This window comes from Capsicum annuum, chromosome 1 (genome assembly GCF_002878395.1).
Source record: "Capsicum annuum cultivar UCD-10X-F1 chromosome 1, UCD10Xv1.1, whole genome shotgun sequence".
Classification (NCBI taxonomy): Eukaryota; Viridiplantae; Streptophyta; class Magnoliopsida; order Solanales; family Solanaceae; genus Capsicum; species Capsicum annuum.
Window position 1 is genome coordinate 18,962,488 of NC_061111.1, and position 7,562 is coordinate 18,970,049.

The window sequence follows — 7,562 nt, forward strand, 5'->3', positions numbered from 1 at the left end:
AATCCTCCAAGACCACCACATAATGCCACAAGCCAAACTCCAAATACCCCTCAAAACTGAGAACAAGATAGACCACTTCACCCGCAAGTTGATCAAGTCCAACAAGGAGGACTTAGAAGCCAATTTCCTTTCATCCAAGCTCCACAATCGAAGCTCCACGTTACCAAATCGAGCCTCTCAACCGAAACTTCCTTTTCCAAAAATTGACACATCCAAGAAGAGGAACATAGTAGAAAGGAACATGAGGTACATGGAGTCTACAATGATGCTTCTATGATGGAAGGAGAATTGGGTCGGGTGAGATTTAAGGCAAGTCTTAAGATGGAGAGGAAGCTGAGGTGAAAAATAAAGTTGTTGACCGAGACTTGTTGTATTGAGCTCTCGGGTTCCTCCAATTTTGTGGACTGTTTTGTGCCATTTCATATTTTTGCGGGCTGTTTTGTGCCATGAATTTGTGGGCAAATTCCTCTCAAGATGGAGAGGATGATACAAGAATAATCCCGAATATGGATTTATGAGAGTGCGTGTTGGATCTGAGACTTGGTGTGTTCAATTGAAGAGCCCAAGAGGACCAAATTATGCACCCAAAAGAGTCCAAACACTACACTTGGGCTACAGTTGATGGGAGCCCATCACTTAAGGGCCTTTTGGTCATTTTTAGCTTTCATTTTGTAATGACTATATAAGTAACATGCTAGGGCTTCCATTAGTAGCTTTTGGGATATTATTGTAAGTCTTGTAAGACTTGGAACACCATAGTTAGGGCTTGGAAAAGCCACCAACCGAAACTAGGGCAAGATCTAGTGTGGAATCACTCGTGATTGTGTTTGCTTGGAAACATTGATGCTTGGGAGGCGAAATTCGAACTTTTATTTTTGTAACAGCTAGGCTTATTGTTGTGTGTGGTGTTAAGGGTCCAAGATTTTTCATTCTTGGGTTCTTAAGATTATACCTTCATGTGGTCTATCTATCTATCCTTTTACCTTCATGTAATCTTGTTTATTGTTGGGTTGTAATCTTGTGTTCTTGTTTTTATTGTTAAATTCGAATCTTGTGTCTTCTTGTTCATCATATATTGTGGTTAATCTTAGTTTAGACTGCTGATTTGGTGTCAAATACACCACTATATCTTGTAATCTTATTGTTGGTAGTGAATCTGACAGTGGTCTCCATCCTCGAATCCTTAAGATTTGTGGACTGATTTTGAGTGTTTTTCGTGCCTTCCTTGTTTGTCTTGTATCAACACTGCTGGGTATGTTTGAGGTTGTAGCACGGAGAAATTTGTATTTATAACTGTCAATGTCAAGGTCTTTGATCAGATCATAAAGTCTCGCACAAATGTAAATCACTTGGCTTCTCACTCCAAACTCTTATCAGGAGAGACCTGTGAGAGACTTGATGATCACAATGAAATGCAGCCAAAAGATCGGTGTTTGCATGACAAATAAAGTCTATCTTCAAAAAGAGAAGTAAAAACAGAAGACGGGTTGGAGAATATGAGAATAGAATGCTAAGTGAAACATCAGGTCAAACTATACCTGTAAGTCACCATGGCCTTCACCTTTAAAGGTGAGGTGAAGGCTGTAGGATTAGATTAATACTTGATCCTGGCCGCTCAAGGTCATCAATGGCTTCCTTTAGAGCCGCAGACTACCAATTGAACAAATGATATTGTGATAATTAGCTCACCAGTAGAGGAACGAGACTTCAAGCAATCACAATCTTATTGCATTAACCACTTTGTGAAACAATAAAGGACAAAGAACAGAACGTGTATAAATTCACGGCACTTAACATTTGCAAAAACGTGAAGCTAACTTCAAAAAGCTTGCTAATCTCTATCGATGGGACTAGAAGCACAAATAAGCCAAAACTTGGAATAGCAACAAAATTTTACTTCTGATGAACTCTTATTTCTTTAGATTAATTAAAGGGAAAGAGAGGAAATCAATGAAGTTTCTAAATTTTTCTTTTGTTTTTTCCTTATCCATTTAGAAGCATAAGGAAGATAAAAAGAGCAAAAAAACAAGTTTTTCTTCTGGGTGACTCATATAATGTCAAAAGTATGGAAGAAGAATACAACTTTACTTGAAAAGGAGGAAGACAAATACATCACTTCCCTCCCCAAATCTCCTTGAACCAAACAAGGAAATAAAATTGGTCCCCTTCACTTCCTCTTCTATAATCCTTCTTGCTATTATCCTACCTTTCTTATCATTTCCCTCCTTTCCGTTCCGCACAGAGAATGGAGCACTTACCCTTGGATTTCTTGATTACTTCTGCAAATGACCAGGGTCACTGGGAAACTTTGTCAAAACAGGAAACACTGCTTTTGAACCCAGGCAGTTGCTTCTGGGGCATCATTTGCAGAGAATTTGGTATTGGAATATGTGATTCAGTACGAGGGACAAAAAGTCCAAAATAGTAGCAGAATATTAGGTTATACTACCAAATGTAGCCTCCTGAAAGAGGCATACCAAATGGAAACAGATAATGTCTCTGACACTACTCAACTAATCAAATTAGAGCAAGATACTAAACCTACATTTCAAATTTCAAGTCCTACAGAACAAGGGACTGGAAATGGAATTAGTTCGATAGTGTGTGCAGTGTGCATTAGTAGACCGAGCTCAACTCACGATACTTAAGAAATCACCTGTTTGGGTGTTCAACCCACCCTCCCCAAACCCATTTGTGGGATCACAAGGGTGTGTTGTTATTGTTGTAGACCATTCGTAGTCAATTAAACATAATGGTGTTTTGAACCGAGAATTTTGAAAGATAATGATTTCTGATTCTACCAACAAAAGACATTTTATATTTATCTTTCGACAAATCAAAATCAGGGAGTTTGTCTATAATTATTTTACCACATCAAATAATCTTGCATTCAAGGCCTGAGAGAAAACAAAATCAGCAAAATACCGTATTTATGGCATGCAAAGCATAAAGTGAACTTTTCCTCATGCAACAAAAGAGGCTTAAGTTCCACGTCAAAGTACTAGGATTGATATAACCCAATCTGTTACAAAATGATAGTACAGATGAACTACTACCTAAAACAACAATATAATACCCAGTCCCAGTGTGACTATGAACCCATAAGTGGAGTCTGGAGAGGTTGAACTTCCCTACTTTTGGAGAGGTAATGTTGTTTCCGATAAGATCCTCAGCTAAGAAGCATTTTCAAAACAGGTTTGGAAACTGCTACCTTAAACAGTTTTGGGTATTTGACAAGTTTCCTTTTGGAAATCTTCCTTAGACCTTTTCTCAAATGACAAAAGACTAGAACATAAATGAAATAATACCAAAATGTTACTTTGATTGAATACAAACAGAAAATTAAAATGTTTAGGACCTTTTTTGCTCCTCTGCTCTTTGGAATCCATTAAAAAAACGGAAGCCAAGCTTTATACCAAACGTCAAAAAGAAGACTGCCTACAACCAGATTCACTCATTTAGCTTGATATACTCACTAACCTGTTAGATAGCATTAATTTCCCAAAACTAGAGAAAAGAAGAATTGCAGAACTTTCAACTTTCAGTAAATATTAGGAAACAAAGTGAGTTCCTCTTAGGGACTTATTAATATATGTTAATTAGTCTTCCTGTCTAGTGTGAAAGCACAATCAGAAGATTAACTAGTATACTTCATGAAGACAATTATTTGTCAAATAGAATCATAAACACAACAAAACACACACAAAGAACAATCTTTAATAAGAGAATTTTACGTCACTCCTGGCCCAAAAACATATATTATGTGAATAAGATGTGAAGCAAACTGACACATGCTTTTTGTAGAGCTGGTGGTCACCAACGAACGGAAACCAGGATCTACTATCTGTAATTGCTGCCAAAGGGATCATTTACCTTCACAGTAAAACTGAGAGATGTGCTTCCAGCAGGTTCAAAATTGTAGTCCCATGATATCGTATCAGGAATCCTTGTTCTGATTTCCGCATAAGAACAAGAATCTGAAGATTCAACAGACCTAACCCCGGAATTAGAAAAATAGATTACAAAACTTTAAAGCTAGCCAATGGTACAAAATGTGCCCAAAGATCAAGTGATTTTGCTTCTGAAATTCTGTGTAACATCCTCTATCAGTCAAAGGAAGGATGACACATATAACAAAATTTGTAGAGAATGTGATTCATTAACGTTGATTTAATGGTGAAACTACTCAATTACTATGACATTGACAACTACAATTTTCACTTTATCTCTTTATTGAGGTATTTCCAGACTTCAACTCAGAAAAGGCAGATGTATACAAAGGAAAAATTGTGTACGCTAGCAAAGCCATGCAAATAAATGATACTAAAACGGACTTTTTCCACTACTGATTCATGTTTAGGCTAATTAAGGTTTGTAGCTTTGAGTGTTGAGACCAAAAGTAGATCCTGTAGATAAGCAGTATATTCACTGCACCGTGCTCGAATTATTGTAAAGGTACATAGAAATTTTCAAGAAAATTTCAAAAGTATGTACATTACATTAAGAGGCGCACCTATTATCTTCAAGTTTTAGATCTGTCCTGTTGGAGACCGATGGAAATTAACTAAAGATGCTTCCCCCCCTCCTCTTCGTCTTTTTGGTGTTATATGCTAATAGGTCTTAATTCACTCTGCCGATTGAAATGCATTTGATTAAACAACCTTAGATAAACAAATGGAGCATTTTCAAATCCAAATTTGCAACTTTTCAAATCGTTCATGTCCCATCGAGTAGCGTTGTGACATGCGTCCGCAAACGGAGAAATCGACTTTTTGGATTAAAATATCTCTAATTATCAAATTTCAAATGATTTTATCCAAAAAGATAATCTTAACGACAGAAGACTTATCTTGTTCTCGCCTCACTATTCACTTGAAAAGGAGTGCTTTATTCTTAAGCACAAGAATTTCAGTTTCCCCACTAATGTGGAGAAATACTCTTCTTTAAAAGTGAAAGCACAATTCTCTTTTTTCTCCATTTTTCATTCACTGTATAAACTTGCACAACAGAATATATAAGGTAAAATCACATAAATATACAACTTAAGAATAAATATTACAAAACATACCAGCATTATTTTTTATTTACAAAATATAACTTTTATTTACAAAATCTATCAACTATTTAGAGATCATCTTGTATTAAAAATTCTAACCCTTTTCTCACATTATTTTTTTTTCTCATACAAAAATTAAAAAAAGTCAAAACAGAATTCTTTCCTTCCTCAAATTCCCAAGGCGCAACCAGAAAACACATATCAAAATTCCTAGTTTTTAATACCCTAGAAATCATGAAAGTTTGTCTTTCTCAACGGGGATATCATGAAAACGATTAGACTAATATAGGATTCCTTCCTCATACAATATTATAGCCCTAAACGAAAGTGCAATAGTCAAGGCCGGCATTGTTTCTTGCAGCAACTTCGGCGAGAGATCTGCCCGATTACATCGAGCAAATTGCCGGATGATTTTGGATGGTTTCATCCAAACTCCATTAAATTTTTTTATTTTTTCCCTCATTATATTTATGAAATTTCTCGATATAAGTTTGTCATCCATTTTTAAAATAACCCATGGTGGAAGAACGAGTTGTTGAAGTGTAGAATTCCGACGCCGTTTGGGTACAAATTGCCGTTGTGGTGGCTAGAAAGCAGGGATTCTGGATGGTATGCTAATATCCCGCATAAACATTTGAGGATTTTTAAGGTTTTTGTTTGTGAGAAAAAATGGCTTAAGAAATTGTACAAAGGGCTAAGGAAACCGTCAAGTGATTCAATAACCAAAACGTTTTTGGGTTATCACTCTTGATGATGGTGGTGACAATCTGTTTGTTCATCGGTCAGTATGTTTTGTGTTTTTTGTTTTGGATACGGTGAAGGAATCCGATATGGTGGCGACGATGGCCATGGATATGATTTCCCACGGAGGTTTTTGGGTTTTTTCTCAATGTATGTTACTGCTGATTGTTCTTTTGTTATTCTACTTCTACATTGTTGGAAAGGAAGAGGTCAACTAGGTTGAATCTTTCAATATTTTTGAGGAGTTTCGAGAATTTTTTTATGACACCAGCAAGTGAAGGTTATCAATGATTTTATGGTGCATGAATTATATAGAAATTGGTGTATCATTATGTATGAATTGTATAGAAATAGATGTATGAATTGCATGAATTGGTGTACCACCAGCTTTATGGTGTCTGAATTGTATAGTGCATGAATTATATAGAAATTGGTGTATCATTATGTATGAATTGTATAGAAATAGATGTATGAATTGTATAGAAATTGGTGTACCACCATCTTTATGGTGTCTGAATTGTATAGAAATTGGTGTATCAACAGCTTTATGGTGTTTGAATTGTATAAAAATTGGTGTATCAATGATTTTATGGTGCAAGAATTGTATATAAATTGATGTGTCATAATGTACGAATTGTATAGAAATTGGTGTATGAATTGTATAGACATTGGTGTATCACCAGTTTTATGGTGTCTGAATTGTATAGAAATTGGTGTATCGACAGCTTTGTGGTGTTTGAATTGTATAAAAAATTGAGTATTAATAATTTTATGATTTTTGAAATAGTTAGAAATTGATATATTAACGATTTTATGGTGTCTGAATTATTTAGAGATTGGTATATCATCAATTTTATTTAAAGTGTCTTAGAAATTGGTGTGTCTATAATTTTATAGTGTTAGATCTCTTTAGAAATAGGTTTATCAATAAGAATAATTTCATAGTGAAATGTATAAAAATAGGTGCATTAATAATTTTATGGTATCTGAAATATATAGAAATTGATGTAAAGATGGATAACTATATATTTTTTTCCCCAGATCCTTCTTCAAAAGAAATCCTAAAAATTCAATCTTTACATATGGGTAACTATACATTCTTCCCGTGATAATTAAGAATACACGAAGAAAATAAAAAAAGAAAAACGAGGTACATAATTAATAATAAGAAGAAAAAATATAAAAGAGAAAAAAAATCCAATGTAAAATAAAAGGAAAAGAATAGGAAGAAGAAATTGTTGAATGAAAAGTAAATGTTCTTTCGTGTAATTAATTTCATAGCAATGATTTTGAAATTTTCCCCGAAATAATTTTGTTATGGAGGTGGGTATGGAATTGAAAAATATATTAAGAGAAATTATAGGAAAGATACTTTTAACTATTTTTTTTCTTCTTTTTATCTTATTTGATAAGTTTTGTAAATTTTCTAGTGGTATATTTTGTAAAAATAAAACTAGTGGTATATTTTGTAATATTTACTCTTAAATTGTATATTTATGTGATTTATGATGCCTAGGGGTGGCAAATGGGTGGGTTGGGTTAAAGTTGGGCGGGCCAAGATGGGCTGAACAAATAATTGGGCTAATGTCCAACCCTACCCAAATACATTTGGGTCAAGATAGGCTAAACTATGGGTCATGAGTTATAACTCAACCCACCCAAATGCAAGCTTAATCGGGGAAAGGACATGGGATGACAATTTTGAAAAGAAATGACCCACAATTTTAAAATGTGGATAATTGGAGCTAGTCGGCCCAATTTATTT

General features: G+C 34.7%; 1 long non-coding RNA gene across 1 annotated transcript; it reads right to left on the minus strand.

Annotated features, from left to right (window-relative positions):
* Positions 1-1,388: 1,388 nt before the first annotated feature.
* LOC107856567 lies at positions 1,389-4,941 on the minus strand. Its single transcript, XR_007043635.1, has 3 exons — positions 4,514-4,941; positions 3,874-3,994; positions 1,389-1,650 (listed from the first exon to the last, which is right to left on the minus strand). It is a non-coding gene; the product is annotated as an uncharacterized LOC107856567 (long non-coding RNA).
* Between the last annotated feature and the right edge of the window lie 2,621 nt (positions 4,942-7,562).